Genomic DNA, 18,858 nt, shown 5'->3' with positions numbered 1-18,858 from the left:
GTGCGATTTTCACGCACGGTTGCTTGGAGACGATGGTTATAAGGGAAAATAATAGCATTCTGAATACAGAATTCATAGTAAAATAGCACTGGAGGGGTTAAGGAAAAAAAAAAAAAATTTTAACTCACCTTAATCCACTTGCTGGCGCTGCCCGGCATTTCCTTCTGTATTCATCTTAGCTGTGTGTAGCAACAAGGACCTTTGGTGACGTCACAGTCATCACATGGTCCGTCACATGATCTTTTACCATGGTGATGTATCATGTGATGACCGGAGTGACGTCACCACAGGTCCTAGAAAAACGGAGGTTACCACAGGTCCTGTTGCTGCAGACAGCTAAGATGAAGACAGAAGGAGATGCCGGCTACGCGAACAAGTGGACTAAGGTGAGTTAAATAATTTTTTTATTTATTTTTAACCCCTCCAGCGCTATTTTACTATGCATTCTGTATACAGAAAGCTATTATTTTCCCTTATAACCATGTTATAAGGGAAAATAATACAATCTACAAAACACAGATTCCAAGCCTGACCTTCTGTGAAGAAGTTCGGGTTTGGGTACCAAACGCGCAATATTTTTCTCACGCAAGTGCAAAACGCATTGCAATGTTTTGCACTCACGCGGAAAAATTGTGGGTGTTCCCGCAACGCACCCGCACATTTTCCCACAACGCCCGTGTAAAATGGGCCTTAGGGCGATGATGGAAGAGGATGTGGCCCAGGACAAGGAGGAGGGAGAGGGGTCATCTCTAACACTTTCAGGCCAGTCTTTTAGAAGTGGCTCAGAAAGAGGATTTTTGCAACAGCAGAGGCCAGGTACAAATTTGGCCAGCCAGGGCCCACTACTGGAGGACGAGGAGGAGGAGGATGAGGAGGAGGATGGGGATAAAGCATGTTCGCAGCGGGGTGGCATCCAACGCAGTTCGGGCCCATCACTGGTGTGTGGCTGGGCGGATACTGAGGACGCTGACGATACGCCTGGCACAGAGGACAGCTTGTCCTTTCCTCTGGGCAGCCTGGCACACATGAGCGACTACATGCTGCAGTGCATGCACAACGACTGCAGAGTTGTCCACATCTTAACGTGTGCTGACTACTGGGCAGCCACCCTGCTGGATCCCCATTACAAAGACAATGTGCCGTCCTTAATTCCCTCACTGGAGCGTGATCGGAAGATGCGCGACTACAGGCGCACACTGGTAGACCCGCTCCTGAGAGCATTCCCGACTGACACCAGGGGACAAGTGGAAGCACAAGGCGAAGGCAGGGGAGGAGGAAGAGGTCGCCAATGCAGCTGTGTCAGCACCTCAGAAGGCAGGGTTAGCAAGGCCGACATGTGGAAAAGCTTTGTCACCTCGCCGCAACAACCGGCCCCAACTGCTGATATGGAGCGTGTTAGCAGGAGGCAGCATTTGAACAACATGGTGGAACAGTACCTGTGCACACGACTACACGTACTGACTGATGGTTCTGCCCCATTCAACTTCTGGGTCTCCAAATTGTCCACATGGCCAGAGCTTGCCCTGTATGCCTTGGAGGTGCTGGCCTGCCCTGCAGCCAGTGTACTCTCTGAACGTGTATTTAGCACAGCAGGAGGCGTTATTACAGATAGACGCAGCTGCCTGTCCACAGCCAACGTGGACAAGCTCACGTTCATTAAAATGAACCAGGCTTGAATCCCACAAGACTTGTCTGTACCTTGTGCAGAATAGACATTTATACCACCATCAAACATACATTCTTGTACTCAAGTCAAGTGCAATGATTCTTTGGTTTCTTTTATTTATTTGTCCCAAAATACCTACCCAATAAAAAAAATTAAAAACATTGTTGGCTACCTGTTCCTCCTCCATTGCTGACTCCACCTACAACACCACATTCACCGCCTCCTCAACCTCGGACTCCATATCCACCTCCTTCTCTGAGATTCTTGTCCGCAATTGCGGACAAGAATAGGACATGTTCTATATTTTTGCGGAACGGAAGTGCGGACCCGAAAGTGCAGATCCGCAATTCCGGATCCGAGTGGGACAGAATTCTGGACGTGTGAATGGGGCCTAAGGGTCCCTTATCACCGCCAGTTAGTTAGCTACTTGTTAGGTAGTTAGCGCCCAGCCCACCACACCACAGTCACTGATTAGTCGCTGATTAGCGTCATCGTTGTTGCTAATCAGCACTAGTACTATATAGTATCTGTAAGTGATCAAGACTGATCGCAATTAGATTTATATCAGTACATTAGGGTCACCTTAGGCCTACAAAAAACGCAGTGTTGGCCTGATCAGGCCTGATCTTGTGCGCACACTTGCATTCAGTCCGCACCATCGCAGTGATAAAAAAAAAAAAATTATGATCACTGCAAAAACACTGTAGAATCGCTGCAGTGCTATAAAGATCACTTTTGAGATTTTTGGATCTTTATTAGCGATCACAGCTTTACTTCATATGTCCTTTCCACTCTTTTTTTTTTTTTTTGGCACATTTTTTGTCAGAGATTTTTTTATCCACATTGATCGATGTGAATGAAGAAATCTGTGCCGTTAATTTTTTCTTTCAGCCCAGAGGCTGAACGGAAAAAAAAAATATCTCATTACCCATATGCTAAATATAAGGAGAATAGCAGAAACTCCTAATGCTGGCCATACATCTAATGATTGCAGAGACCCTCAAATGCCAGGGCAGTACAAAGACCCCACAAATGACCCCATTTTGGAAAGAAGACATCCCAAGGTATTCGCTGAGGGGAATATTGAGTCCATGAAAGATTAAACTTTTTGTCACAAGTTAGCGGAAAGGGAGACTTTGTGAGAAAAAAAATCTAAAAATCAATTTCCGCTAATTTGTGCCCAAAAAATAAATCTTCTTGGAATACCTTGTGGTGTCTTCTTTCCAAAATGGGGTCACATGTGGGGTATTTATACTGCCCTGGCATTTTTGGGGCCCTAAAGCGTGAGAAGAAGTCTGGAATCCAAATGTCTAAAAATGCCCTCCTAAAAGGTACTCATTGGAATTTGGGCCCCTTTGCGCACCTAGGCTGCAAAAAAGTGTCACACATGTGGTATCGCCGTACTCAGAAAAGGAGGGCAATGTGTTTTGGGGTGTCTTTTCACACATACCCATCCTGTGTGTGAGAAATATCTCTGTAAATGATAACTTTTTCCATTTTTTATACAAAGTTGTCAATTTACAGTGATATTTCTCTCACCCAGCATGGGTATATGTAAAAATACACCCCAAAACACATTTCCCTACTTCTTATGTGTACAGCGATACCACATGTGTGACACTTTTCTGCAGCCTAGGTGCGTAAAGGGGCCGAAAGTCCAACGAGTACCTTTAGGTTTTACAGGGTTGCTCACAATTTAGCCCCACCCAAAATGCCAGAACAGTAAACACACCCCACAAATGACCCTATTTCGGAAAGTAGACACCCCAAGGTATTCACTGAGGGGCATAGTGAGTCCATGGGAGATTTTATTTGTTTTTTGCCAGAAGTTATCAGAAATGGAAACTTTATTATTTAATTTTTTTCCTCAGAAAGTGTAATTTTCCGCTAACTTGTGAAAAAAATTAAATCATACATGAACTCATCATGCCCCTCCACGAATACTTTGGGGTGTCTTATTTCTAAAATGGGGTCATTTTGGGGGTATTTATACTGTCCTGGCATTCTAGCACCTCAAGAAACATGACAGGTGTCCAGAAAGTCAGAGCTGCTTCAAAATGCAGAAATTCTAATTTTTGTACCATAGTTTGTAAACGCTATAACTTTTGCGCAAACCAATAAATATACACTTATTGGATTTTTTTTTATTAAAGACATGTAGCACAATAAATTCTGACACAAACTTGTATAGAAATGTAATTATATTTGAACAATTTCACCAGAAAGAGTTAAAAATACACTTTTTTTGAGAAGATTGCGGTCTATTTTGATTAATATCATAAAAACGAAAAATCTCAGCAGCAATCAAATACCACCAACAGAAAGCTGTATTTGTGAGAAGAAAAGAAGGTAAAATTCATTTGGGTGCCAAGTTGTATGACCGAGCAATAAACCGTTAAAGTTGTGAAGTCCAGATTTGTAAAAAAGGGCCTGGTCACTAGGGGGTATAAACCTGTGGTCCTGAAGTGGTTAAAACACTCCAATGTTTATTTAAAATCTCATACATTTGACCCCATTGCTTATTGAAATTAGTGATGAATTTAATTAGTATTTTTTCATTTGAGCATAATAATTTTTCCCTTTTACGTGCTTTGGCCATTTGGACTCCTCTTTTTATCTGTCTATTGCTGTAACCTCTTTTTTTAAATCTGTCTTTTAATTTTTCAGACTCCACCGTAAATGCAGTACAAACTGGATTCCAAAAAAGTTGGGACACTAAACAAATTGTGAATAAAAACTGAATGCAATGATGTGGAGATGGCAAATGTCAATATTTTATTTGTAATAGAACGTAGATGACAGATCAAACGTTTAATCCGAGTAAATGTATCATTTTAAAGGAAAAATACGTTGATTCAAATTTTCACGGTGTCAACAAATCCCAAAAAAGTTGGGACAAGTAGCAATAAGAGACTGGAAAAAGTAAATTTGAGCACAACGAAGAGCTGGAAGACCAATTAACACTAATTAGGTCAATTGGCAACATGATTGGGTATAAAAAGAGCTTCTCAGAGTGGCAGTGTCTCTCGGAAGCCAAGATGGGTAGAGGATCACCAATTCCCACAATGTTGCACAGAAAGATAGTGGAGCAATATCAGAAAGGTGTTACCCAGCGAAAAATTGCAAAGACTTTGCATCTATCATCATCAACTGTGCATAACATCATCCGAAGATTCAGAGAATCTGGAACAATCTCTGTGCAAGGTCAAGGCCGTAAAACCATACTGGATGCCCGTGATCTCCGGGCCCTTAAACGACACTGCACCACAAACAGGAATGCTACTGTAAAGGAAATCACAGAATGGGCTCAGGAATACTTCCAGAAACCATTGTCAGTGAACACAATCCACCGTGCCATCCGCCGTTGCCAGCTGAAACTCTACAGTGCAAAGAAGCCATTTCTAAGCAAGATCCACAAGCTCAGGCGTTTTCACTGGGCCAGGGATCATTTAAAATGAAGTGTTGCAAAATGGAAGACTGTTCCAGTCCCGATTCGAAGTTCTTTTTGGAAATCTGGGACGCCATGTCATCCAGACCAAAGAAGACAAGGACAACACAAGTTGTTATCAGCGCTCAGTTCAGAAGCCTGCATCTCTGATGGTATGGGGTTGCATGAGTGCGTGTGGCATGGGCAGCTTGCATGTCTGGAAAGGCACCATCAATGCAGAAAAATATATTCAGGTTCTAGAACAACATATGCTCCCATCCAGATGTCATCTCTTTCAGGGAAGACCCTGCATTTTTCAACAAGATAATGCCAGACCACATTCTGCATCAATCACAACATCATGGCTGCGTAGGAGAAGGATCCGGGTACTGAAATGGCCAGTCTGCAGTCCAGATCTTTCACCTATAGAGAACATTTGGCGCATCATAAAGAGGAAGGTTTAACAAAGAAGGCCCAAGACGATTGAACAGTTAGAGGCCTGTATTAGACAAAAATGGGAGAGCATTCCTATTTCTAAACTTGAGAAACTGGTCTCCTCGGTCCCCAGACATTTGTTGAGTGTTGTAAGAAGAAGGGGAGATGCCACACAGTGGTGAAAATGGCCTTGTCCCAACTTTTTTGGGATTTGTTGACACCATGAAATTCTGATTCAACATATTTTTCCCTTAAAATTGTACATTTTCTCAGTTTAGACTTTTGTTCCGTGATTTATGTGCTATTCTGAATAAAATATTAGAAGTTGGCACCTCCACATCATTGCATTCAGTTTTTATTCACGATTTGTATAGTGTCCCAACTTTTTTGGAATCCGGTTTGTATTACAGGGAATGCAGAATTATTAGGCAAGTTGTATTTTTGAGGATTCATTTTATTATTAAACAACAACCATGTTCTCAATGAACCCAAAAAACTCATTAATATCAAAGCTGAATATTTTTGGAAGCAGTTTTTAGTTTGTTTTTAGTTTTAGCTATTTTAGGGGGATATCTGTGTGTGCAGGTGACTATTACTGTGCATAATTATTAGGCAACTTAACAAAAAACAAATATATACCCATTTCAATTATTTATTTTTACCAGTGAAACCAATATAACATCTCAACATTCACAAATATACATTTCTGACATTCAAAAACAAAACAAAAACAAATCAGTGACCAATATAGCCACCTTTCTTTGCAAGGACACTCAAAAGCCTGCCATCCATGGATTCTGTCAGTGTTTTGATCTGTTCACCATCAACATTGCGTGCAGCAGCAACCACAGCCTCCCAGACACTGTTCAGAGAGGTGTACTGTTTTCCCTCCTTGTAAATCTCACATTTGATGATGGACCACAGGTTCTCAATGGGGTTCAGATCAGGTGAACAAGGAGGCCATGTCATTAGATTTTCTTCTTTTATACCCTTTCTTGCCAGCCACGCTGTGAAGTACTTGGACGCGTGTGATGGAGCATTGTCCTGCATGAAAATCATGTTTTTCCAATTTGCATCCTGCCTGGAAGGTAAGTTTAATATTCAGCATATTGTTGTTTAATATTCGCATGAATTCATTAAGATCTTCCATTGTACCCTCCGAAATAAACAGGATATCGTCAATGTAACGAATCCAGTTATGTACTTTCTAAATACATTTGGTTGTTCCATCCTGAAAAATATGCCTTTCCCAGGCACCCAGAAATAAATTAGCATACGGCGGGGCACATGTGGCCCCCATCACCACGCCTTGTATTTGCAAATAATATTTGTCCTTGAAGACAAAAAAGTAATGATATAGAATAAACTCCAACAGCTGTGGGGTGAAATCATTAAATGCCTGCTCTTGGTTATTACTTTTTAGGAATTCCGGTGTTGCACGTCTTCATGTCGTATACTTGTGTAAAGAGACTCTACATCTGCTGTGACCAGAAGCATCTCATCTGTCATTTGTATCCCCTCCAGTCTGTATCCTGTACAAAAGAGGGCAAATTAATGACCTGTTGTAAGAAAAAAACTGCAAATATTCTCACTTAGGCTATCATTACCCGCCACAATAGGACGACCTGGAGGATCCTGATTTTGCGAATCTTCGGAATAATGTAAAATGTCGCAATTCTAGAGTGTTGGACCTGTAAACATTCCCTACTTTTTTTTAAAATTATCCCTTTTTCAATCGCAATATCCAGAATTTGATTTATTCTGAAAACACAAGAGGGGATTACTTGGTAAAACCCTATAACATGTTTTATCTCCCAATAATTTGAACGCTTGCCATTCCTACATCTCAGTAGGCCACACCACAATATTTCCACGTTTATCAGCTTGTTTAATCACTGCCCTCTTAAATTGCTTCAGTTCTTCTATAGCTTTAAATTCTACTTTGCTAAGATTTCTCATTTTAGTATTTCTTTCCATGTGACCCAAATCTTCACAAACTAATTTAACAAAGATATCTATAGCTGGGCAGATGTTAAAAGGGGGGAATATTTGTGATTTTTGACAATCCCTTTAGGTAAGGGGCCTACCTTTTCTTTGCCAATCCCTTCATTTTCTTTAATCAATTCTTCTAATATTACCAAAGCTTCTCTTTCCACTTGTGTTTCAATCCTATAATCATTCACTTTTTTACTATGTAGTTTTCTTAGAAGTAATTTTCTGGCAAAAAAGGTGTGTGTCTTTTATTGCTGTAAAGACATTCATATTAGTTGAGGGGCAAAAGCTCAAACTTCTTTGTAAAACACTGATTTGATAAGTTGTTAATGAAATGTCAGAGAGATTTATTACCTGAGGTATATCATTCTTCCCTTTCTTCATTAATCTGTTTTTGATTTTATTATCATTTGTACGTTTACCATTTTGATTGCGAGTTAGCCAATTCCCTCTTGTCCTTCCCATTTTTGGGATAGATTCCTCCACATTGAAGGAACTTGCCTCTGAAACAGATCCAATTGATGAAAATGACTGTGTGTGGGGCCGGGCTGATCTTTCTACTGTTCCCTGCTGCCATCTATACACTTTTTGATTATTATAATGCGTTACATCTCGCTGGAATTTTTTTCTTTTTTGAGTTGTCATTTCCTTTTCCCATATCAAAAAACTGGACGTCGGCTCCTCTTTGAAATGTTGGAGACAATCCCCAGAAACTTCTCCCCTGATTTGGATTTGTAAAGCTGCAATCTCTTCCTGAACATTTGCCAACTTTCTACTATTCGCATCCATAATGATTTCCATCAGTTCAAATGAACACTTATTTGCTGTCTCTTCCCATCTCCCTTTTAGGTCCTCATCCTCTAATCCAAAGTTAGGGAATTTTTTTATTCTCAAGCCTCTTGGGATAATTCTTTTATGTTTATAATTGTCTAGAGCTGTCCTATTCCACCATATGTTAATCTTTTTATGGCATAAAGTTTTATTATATCTGTTTTGCAATTCTTTCACTTTAACAGTAGTATCATTAAAGGGAATCTGTCATAAGGTTTTAGTATATTAAGCTGTTACCATTGCAATGTGCAATAAACTACCTTCTTTCCAGCAAGAGACCTTCTTTCTTTTTTTCATTTTGTCATTTAGATAACAAAGCAATTTTTCGGTTATGCTAATGAACCTAAAAGGTGCCCAGAGGGGCGTTATTTCTCTCCTCTAGAGCCCAGTAACGCCCCTCTGCAGTGCCCAGCCCGCCTTATTTTCAAGCCCAGCGCGCCTCCTCATTAATAAATTTCCTCCCACAGCCAAGCTGAACGGCTCCGCCCCTACCGCTACGTCATATAATTTATTCAACATACGAACCATGCTTCATCCTTTCTTGCGCATGAAATCTCGCACAGCCACAGTATCGCCGACTGCCTGTGCCTGTCCGATCCTATGGCTCCTGAGGGCAACAACCTCAATAGTGTCACTGGGCATGCGCCAAGCCCAGTGACATAATCAGAGCGCTGTTGCCCCAGGAGCCGAAGGATCGGACAGGCGCAGGCACACCTTCAGAGTGTCTCCCGAAAACCAAATAAATCCGAAGGTGTTGTGAATATATAGCTCCTAATCCCCCACAAACAGGATCCAGGACTTCAGGAAGGGGGTAAAAACTATCAACTTTATTGATGACCAGAGCTCAGCCTTTTATCAAGTCCTCCAGCAAGGGTTACTCCCACGGGGCCCTAGTGGGGAGCAGGCACACAAAATATAGTGACCAATCAATATACAGTAAGATATAACACACTCCCACATGAACAGTAAAATCTCTCCTCTCTACCGTGGAGATAATTGGATATAGTTCCATATAGTTCTATAGTATATAGTTCTATAGTATAAGGCCGGATATAGTTCCATGCGGTCGATGACTAAGACCATTGTGTTTGCTAAATGTATCACAGGCAATATCCATTGTGTTTGTGAATTGTTTCATGGGCAATATCCATTGTGTTCGCTAAGGTCCATTGTGTTCAGTAACTGCGTCACAGGCAGATGAGGTGGTTTGTGTACATTTAAAGGGCAAAATAGGGTTAACTACATGAACAGCAGACGAAATACAAGAGTCTGGACATTCCTAAAACAGGGTTTTTTTCACAGTAGCATCCCGGATTCCATTAAGATGTCACAATGTATGGTCAGCAGATTGTAGTATACAGGAATGCATTATGATGTCACAATGTTTTTCAGCAGATAATAGTATTTAGGATTCCATTACGATGTCACAATGTATGGTCAGCAGATGGTAGTATCCCAGATACCATTATGACGTCACAATGTATGGTCAGCAGATGATAGTATCCCGGATTCCATTATGATGTCACAATGTATGGTCAGCAGATGGTAGTATCCAGGATTCCATTTTGACATCATAATGTATGGTCAGCAGATGATAGTATCCTGGATTCCATTATGATGTCACAATGTATGGTCGGCAGTTGATAGTATCACGGATTCCATTACGATGTCACAAGGTATTGTCAGCAAATGGTAGTATCCAGGATTCCATTATGACGTCACAATGTATGGTCAGCAGATGATAGTATCCCGGAATCCATTAAGATGTCACAATGTATGGTCAGCAGATAAGAGTATCCAAGATTCCATTATGATGTCACAATGTATGGTCAGCAGATAAGAGTATCCAAGATTCCATTATGATGTCACAATGTATGGCTAGCAGATGATAGTTTCCCGGATTCCATTATGGCATTACAATGTATGGTCAGCAGATGGTAGTTTTTACGGATATTTAACATTCCAGCTTAGTAAATCCGTACAGCGTCTCCCGAAAACCATGTAAATCCGTAGGTGTTGGGAATATATATCTCCCAATCCTTCACAAACAGGATCCAGGACTTCAGGAAGGGGGTAAAAACTATCAAATTTATTGATGACCACAGCTCAGACTTTTATTAAGTCCTCCAGCAAAGGTTAATCCCACGGGGCCCACATAAACAGTAAAATCTCTCTTCTCTATCCGTGAGATAATTGGATAAAGTGGCCGGACATAGTTCCATGCGGTCGATGACTAAGACCATTGTGTTTGCTAAATGTATCACAGGCAATATCCATTGTGTTTGTGGTTTGCATCATGGGCAATATCCATTGTGTTCGCTAATGTCCATTGTGTTTGCTAACTGCATCACAAGCAGATGCGGTGGTTTGCGTACATTTAAATGACGAAATAGGGTTAACTACATGAACATGGGACTGCACCCCCCGCTAGACCCCAACGGGTTTGCTTGGGGATGCCCGAGAAGCAGTTGGCAATGGGTCCAGTTCTGTTTGGCGAGACAACCCATCTGCATTAGCATTCTGTTTCCCTGGTCTTTATTGCACAGTGAAATTTTAAGGCTGCAGTGCCAGGCTCCCTCTCAAGAGTCTGGGGTTGTCTCTTGCCACCCGGTTGAGCCAAATCAGGGGGTTGTGATCAGTCATAACAGTGAAGGAGCGCCTGTATAAATAAGGATGTAGTTTCTTGAGTGCCCAAACGAGGGAGAGGCACTCCTTCTCCACAGTGGCATAACTCACTTCCCTTTGTATCATTTTTCTGCTCAGGTACACCACTGGATGCTCCATGCCCTCCTCCCCGACCTGACTCAATACGGCTCCCAATCCAAACATTGAGGCATCTGTATGAACAAGAATTTTTTTTAAATGATCTGGTGCAGCTAATACAGGTGCCTCGCTGCGGGCCATTTTTATCTTTTGAAATGAGTCCGCACACTCTGTGGTCCATACAACTTGCTTGGGGAGAGACTTTTTGGGGCTTAGCTATAGTGCTGTAATCCTGTACAAACTTCCGGTAATACCCAGCGGTCCCCAAAAATGCCATAACTTGTGTTTTGGTGCAGGGCTGGGGCCACTGGGTTATGGCCTCTACTTTGGCAGATTTGGGCCTTTGTTTCCCGGATCCCACTCAGCGGCCTAGGAACTGCACCTCTGCCATCCCTACATAACACTTGTCTGGTTTTAAGGTTAGGCCGGCAGTTTGGATTCTCTTGAGCACCACAGACCCGTGCTCTAGGTGGGCCTCCCATGTGCAACTGAAGATGGCTATATCATCTAGATATGCACATGCTAAGTCCTACAGACCCTCTAAGAGCCGATTAGTCACCCTCTGAACAGGCCAAAAGGGGGGGACGAAGGCCGACTTGGGGATGGCCTCTGGCTTCAAAGGGATCTGCCAATATCCCTTGGTACAGATCTATAGTGGTCAAGTAACTCCCTTTTGCCATCCGGTCTAACAATTCGTCTACCCTGGGCATGGGGTAGGCATCGGTGACTGACCGCTCATTGAGCCTCCGGTAGTCGACAAGAGAAATGGGTCTTCTGCATGCTCTCCTTAACGGCCTTGGGAATGCGATATGGCTGCTGCCGGAGGGGTACCTGACCTGGGGTCTCCACTCTGTGGACTGCCAGTGTTGTGTACCCTGGAACAGCAGAGAACATATCGCTAAATTTCCTTAGCAATTGGGAGGCTTGCTCTCTTTCCTTGGGGTTCAAGTTGTCTCCCAGACTTACTTGTTCTACCCCGACGCGACTGGCTGCTAGCATATCAGGTAAGGGGATGCCCTCGCTATCTACTCCTCGGCCCTTTCTAAGTATGGCTTGAACATATTCACATGAAAGGATCTTCTGATCCGTTTATTTGAACTGCTCACTACCACATAGGTGGTATCACTGATCCTGGTTGCTATCTTGTAAAGACCCTGCCAGGCGGCCTGTAATTTGTCTGTTTGGGTGGGCCTCAAGACTAGTACTTTTTGGTTGAGGTCAAATGCTTGGTCTCTTGCTCCCCTATCATACCACTGTTTCTGACGCTTTTGGGCTGACTGAAATTTTTCCCGAAACGCGTCGGTTAGGGCTTGCAGCCAGTCCCTCAGCTCCAGAATGTAGGGCACAATAGGGGTTCCTGCCTCTCCCACGTCTCCCTCCCAATGTTCCCGTACCAGGTCTAGGGGTCCCTGTACCCTTCTCCCATACAGTAATTCAAAGGGAGAAAAGACTGTGGACTCCTGGGGCACTTCTCGGTACGCGAATAATAAGTGGGAAAGGAAAGCTTCCCATTTTCGGCATGTCTCTGTGCAGGTCTTTAGCATCTGTTTCAGAGTGCCATTGAATCGTTCATAGAGGCAGTTCATCTGGGGGTGATAAGGAGAGCTCAGGATAGGTTTTACCCACAGCTCTGCCAGAGCTGCTGGGTAATGGCTGCCGTGAACTGTGTCCCTTGGTCGGACACAATCTCCCGGGGAATTCCCACCCTGGTAAAGACCTTGACCAGGGCCTCTACTACTGTCTCAGCCTGAATATTAGAGAGGGCCACTGCCTCCAGGTACCTAGTGGCATAATCTACTATAGTGAGGATATACCTCTTGCCCGTGGCACTAGGTTTGCTAAGGGGTCCCACTTTGTCTACCACTATGCGGAAAAAGGGTTCTCCTATTATGGGGAGGGGTCGTAGCTTAGCCCGGGGGTGGTCACCTCTTTTTCCTACCCACTGACATACTCACAGGTCCTACAGTACTGGTCTATGTCCTGTGTGATTCCGGGCAAAAGAAGGTCTGGGTCAATCTATTCTGGTTTTCTTTATTCCTAAATGTCCAGCTATGGGGGAATGTCGTGCTAATAAGCAAAAGCAGTTTCCGTTGGTATTTGCGGGATACTATAGTTGTTTTCTGGTCACTGGGTGGTCCTTGTACATCCGTCTGATCCCCTGAATCATCCTGTATGAACCGTACACCTTTGTCGTTATTGCAAGGCTGTTGCTAATGCCTGTTCTTCCTGGGGTTTCTCGTCAAGTAGTTCGCAATACACTTTCACTTAGTTGTGGGTTCCTGCTGCCGAGTAGTCACCGGTAAAGCTCCTCGGGCTGCCGTAACTAAACTGTGAGGTACGATACATCACCAAGTCCATTCCCCAGCAGCACTTCGTCCGGCCAGGTCAGTCCATAATCCCCCCCACCAGTGATTTAGCTCCCGTACTACCCCAGGTCATATATGAACCCGGGCTGTTGGTAATCCTTTGGAGGGCCCCTCCAGCTACTCGGACTGCTACGGTGCGTCCAGTGTGTTGGGACGGCTTGACCCAGTGAGGTTGGACCAGGATGATGGTGGCTCCGCTGTCTCTCAGGCCCCTAGCCTTGTGTCCATTTTGGCGGACAGACTGGCGGTGATTTGCCTGGTTGTCTCCAGCAGCGACCTGTACGGGGTGGACCTCGTGCAGTACGGAACATTGCTCGGTGGGTTCTGGGGGTGAATACGCTGCATAACTCCCTTGGGTATCTTTACTGTAGTCCTCCTGGACGCAATGGGCTTCGGCTCTGTGCAGTGGTGCTGGTTGTCGCCCCCCTTGGTTAGACGTGCGCTGCGGGCAGTTGGGTTTGATATGTCCTATTTGGTTACACCCATAGCACATTGGTGGTGGCCTCCGTGCTCCTTGATTGCTTGGTGCGGTGTGAAACGCATTGGGCCTGGCCGGTGTCATAGATGTTGGGGTGTAGGTGGGGGTACGCTGGACTATCGGTGCTCTGCTACTCTCCATAGTCCTGCTATAGTGGTGTTCATCAGCCAGTCTAGCAGCCTCTTCTACCATCCGAGGCCTGCGGTCACAAACCCAGTCTCTAACATCTGGCGGAAAAAAATCAAAAAACTGCTCCAGCAGTAACAACTGTAAGGCTTCTGCCAACGTGGACGCCTGGCACCCTTGCATCTAGTTGCGGGCAGCGCGGTGCATAAGGAAGGCCCACTCAGTAAAAGTTTCTCTGCCCGTTTTCCTGAAGGCCCTGAACTTTTTCCTATATGCCTCTGGCGTGACGGCATAGCGGGCCAGTAATATTTATTTTACCTTGTCATAGTTCTTGACCTCTTCATCTGGCACCGCTCTGTAGGCTTCCGCTGCTCGACCTGATAGCTTACTGCTCAATATTGCGGCCCAGCTATCTCTCTCCAGGTTTTCCAATGCACATTGTCGTTCGAAATCCTGCAAATAGATATCTATATCCATTTCGCAATCTGTAAAGGCTTTAAATGCAGCATAATTAATCTTACGTGCCTGTCTATTAGCAGCTCTGTGTAGTGCCATTACATCCCATTGTTGGGTTGCAGTCGCTTGTATTGTTGGGCTTTGTGCTTGCGTTGCTTGCGCCATTATTTGGGTGATTGTCTCTTGTGATGGGTTGGGCCCCGAAATGCTAAGCCTCCATCTTACGTCCTTTTGAAATTCAGTTTCTTCTGGCATGTCCATGGTAGCGTGGCTGGTTCTGTCGCTCTCTAGCAATTCGGCAATTATTGTGGCTTTCGGCTTGTTACTTGCCACTATTCCACGAGCTTCCAGTTGTTCCTTTAATGTCGTTTGTTTGAGTCGTTCGTATCTGTGGGCCATTTACTCCTTTCGGTTCAATATGTCCATTTAGGAGAAAATCCTGCTGCTTGCCACCAGTGTTACGGTTATTTTACACTCCAACTGAGTAAGTCCATACAGCGTCTCCCGAAAACCAAGTAAATCCAAAGGTGTTGTAAATATATAGTATAGCTCTAAATCTAAATAAATCGGGTAGTCGTAAAACAAATCAATCAATATCACCGAGGTACGACTACCTAAAATTTAACCTTTATTTTGGTCAATTAAAAATGAAACTTCCCTAGAAGAGGGACAAATAATGCAACAAAACACAAGAAAAAACACAGTACAATTTACACATAAAAGAGCCGGATCGGACAAGCGGATCAATGTGAGAGGGAGAAAGGGGAGGAACGCATCAGGGCAACCCGTGCCATAACACTATCTGTCCCTATGTTGTCCCTTTACAACTCCTCAGCCCGGAGATGTGTCTTAATGGTAGGCACATTCCGTCCACGTACCTATGCTGTCTATCCTTATGACACCCTTAGTATACTATCCCATATGGATAGCCGGGTAATAGTATATATGATAGATATCAGTTGTACAATCACGTGTCCCGACGCGTTTCCCCCCTTCCTCTCATTGAAGGGGTTCACCAGGGGACAAAAACAAAAGTCAATCAAACACATAAAGTGTTCAACAGATATCCATGAAGATGGATCATTAATCTGGAGGCTACAACCCAAAACAAATTCACTGAAAATATAGGAGAAAATCCGCGCAAGGTTGCATTAATATAAACCAACTCTCAAACCGTGATAGATACACTTATCTGGTCCACTGGATAAGGATCCAAAGCTGCGGTCCTGGGTGAACGTCTAGGAAGGGCCTCCAGGGGGCAAAATATGTTGTAGCTCCAATTTGTAATATGTTCCAACCTTCCCTAAATAGCCAGATGGGGCCGTCCCAATTAAAAAGGACCAATCAGGGGTGCTGGTGTCTATCACGTGCTCCTGTTGTGGGGAGTGGCCATTTATAGTGGTATTTACATCGACCATGTACTTAAGGGTTTTGTGTCTGCTTTGCCTTCATACACCCGAGATACTATGGACTTTTTACGAAAGATTGAGTCCATCACTATCGAAACATCTTGCTCATTGGCTAGCATAGATGTAGAATCTCTATACAGTTGTATTCCTCATGACAGGGGTCTGATGGCGGTATCTGATTTCCTTAGGACTAGAGCTGTCTCGCATAGATCTCATAATGACTTTGTGTTGACGCTTTTGGAATTCATTCTGACGCACAATTTTTTTCTTTTCGATACGCGTGTCTTTCACCAGCTCAGGGGGACAGCGATGGGGAGTTCATGTGCCCCGTCGTATGCCAATCTCTTCCTGGGCTGGTGGGAGGATAAAGTGGTTTTTCCAGACATACAGACCTGGTGGGTGGATAAGATCACATTGTGGACAAGATATATCGACGATGTGTTTATAATATGGAACGGTAACGATGAGGAATTTGCTTTATTTGTAAAGGCGCTCAATACTAATGATTTAGGTCTCTCGTTTACATCCGAGTTCCACCGTGAGTCTCTCACCTTTTTGGATATTAGGATCACTAAAAAAGGTGATAGACTGGTCACTTCCACGTTTAGGAAAGACACTGCCACCAATAGCCTCCTCCACTGGGAGAGTCATCACCCCATGAGCCTTAAAAGGGGTATCCCACGAGGGCAATACCTACGTATGAAAAGAAATTGCTCTAATCATGACAGCTTTTTTCAAGAGTCAAGAAAATTACAAGAACGTTTTAAAACTAGGGGTTACCCACAGCACGTACTCCGGGAGGCTTTCCAGAGTGCGGTCTCCAGGGATCGTGATACACTACTGGTACCAAGGGAACTAAATGGCAAAGATGGTGACATCATGAGGATTATCTCCACCTTTGACACCATGAATAAGGAGGTCAGAGAAATCATCACTAAATACTGGCCTATCCTTCTCATGGATCCTGGTGTTGCAGATGTGCTTCCCATACGCCCGAGCATTACTTTTAGGCGGGGCAGAAGCCTTCGGGATCGCTTGGTACATAGTCATTACGTACGACCAACCCCTGAGGGCACATGGCTGGATCGTAAGCCATTGGGAATGTTCCGATGTGCGGCATGCATGGCCTGCAGTTATATCAATAACACAAAAATCAACATCTGCTCGGCAACTGGGATTAATTATGTCATCAGAGATTTTTGCAATTGTAGGAGTAAAGGTGTGATTTATTTGGCGCAGTGTACATGCCCTCTCGACTATGTGGGAAAAACCTTTAGAGAATTTCGTAGACGTATTCTTGAGCATGTCAATGATATTAAAAAGCGAAAAGAAACCCCGGTAGCTAACCACATCTGGGAATGCCATAGGGGTGATCCTAAATCACTCAAATTTGCGGCGTTGGAAATCATCAGACCATCCCCCAGGAGAGGAGACTGGGACCGCAAAATCCTACAGAAGGAAGCCGAATGGATCCATCGGTTGCGGTCCCAGTCCCCTGGAGGTTTGAATGAAAAACTTATTTTTACATGTTTTTTGTAGTCCCATAATTTTGGGGCCACACGGGTGACATTGGAAACGCTCGTTATACTCCCATACACTTGATCCTACTATAGTGGATAGAATTTATTATCGACACATGAAGTGTCACATTCATATTTATCTCAGGGGTGACATGTATCTATTACCCACATTACATCTAATTGAGCATCTGTTTTGCATCACTCACATGGCATTGACCGACAATACACCTCTATATAATATGTGGTAGCCTACAAATAAGGATGCCCTGTTAAAATTCGAAGCGGCCAGTACGTGATAGGTGCAGTTGGCACCATTTTGCTGTTAAAGTGATTGGTTATTGGATTTATTTTATTAATAAGTCCAGGCTGCAATCGTGTTATGCCCCTTGGCCCCTCCCCCATATCTTGGGAGTAAAAAGGGTTAATTGAGAACTGTCCCCTGGATACCCCTATGACCGCTATCATGTAAATTAAATGGAAACTGGCACTGTGTTTATGTAAGGCCAGCGGTTGGGGAAGGGGGGGTACGTATCGGCCATCTCTATGTCCCCGCTGGATTATGCGGCGGAGGTCCCCCATTGGCTGTGGATGGAGCGCACGGCCATCTCTGTGTGACGTGCGCTCCATCTACCTACTTCCGGTGACGCACGACGGAGGACGTGTCGCTATTGGCTGAAGGTGGAACGCACGGCCATTTTATCTGTCGGCATGCGTTCCACCAGCTTTTTGATAGCCGGATCGTGACGCATGACGGAGGACGTGTCGCCATTGGCTGAAGGTGGAACGCACGGCCATTTTACCCGTCGGCGTGCGTTCCACTAGTATCTGGACAGCCGAACTATGATGTAGATAGCTACTATGGAGTTATTTTTAAGCCGGTGCTGTCCTTTACTATATGAGGGGGGTATACTTAACCTGATGACGTCCTCCTAATACAGGAGGATGCCTAACAGGATCACTTTAACTTAAACTGGCCACTCCCCACAACAGGAGCACGTGATAGACACCAGCACCCCTGATTGGTCCTTTTTAATTGGGACGGCCCCATCTGGCTATTTAGGGAAGGTTGGAACATATTACAAATTGGAGCTACAACATATTTTGTCCCCTGGAGGCCCTTCCTAGACGTTCACCCAGGACCGCAGCTTTGGATCCTTATCCAGTGGACCAGATAAGTGTATCTATCACGGTTTGAGAGTTGGTTTATATTAATGCAACCTTGCGCGGATTTTCTCCTATATTTTCAGTGAATTTGTTTTGGGTTGTAGCCTCCAGATTAATGATCCATCTTCATGGATATCTGTTGAACACTTTATGTGTTTGATTGACTTTTGTTTTTGTCCCCTGATGAACCCCTTCAATGAGAGGAAGGGGGGAAACGCGTCGGGA

This window comes from Bufo gargarizans, chromosome 9 (genome assembly GCF_014858855.1).
Source record: "Bufo gargarizans isolate SCDJY-AF-19 chromosome 9, ASM1485885v1, whole genome shotgun sequence".
Classification (NCBI taxonomy): Eukaryota; Metazoa; Chordata; class Amphibia; order Anura; family Bufonidae; genus Bufo; species Bufo gargarizans.
This window is presented reverse-complemented; position numbering follows the sequence as displayed.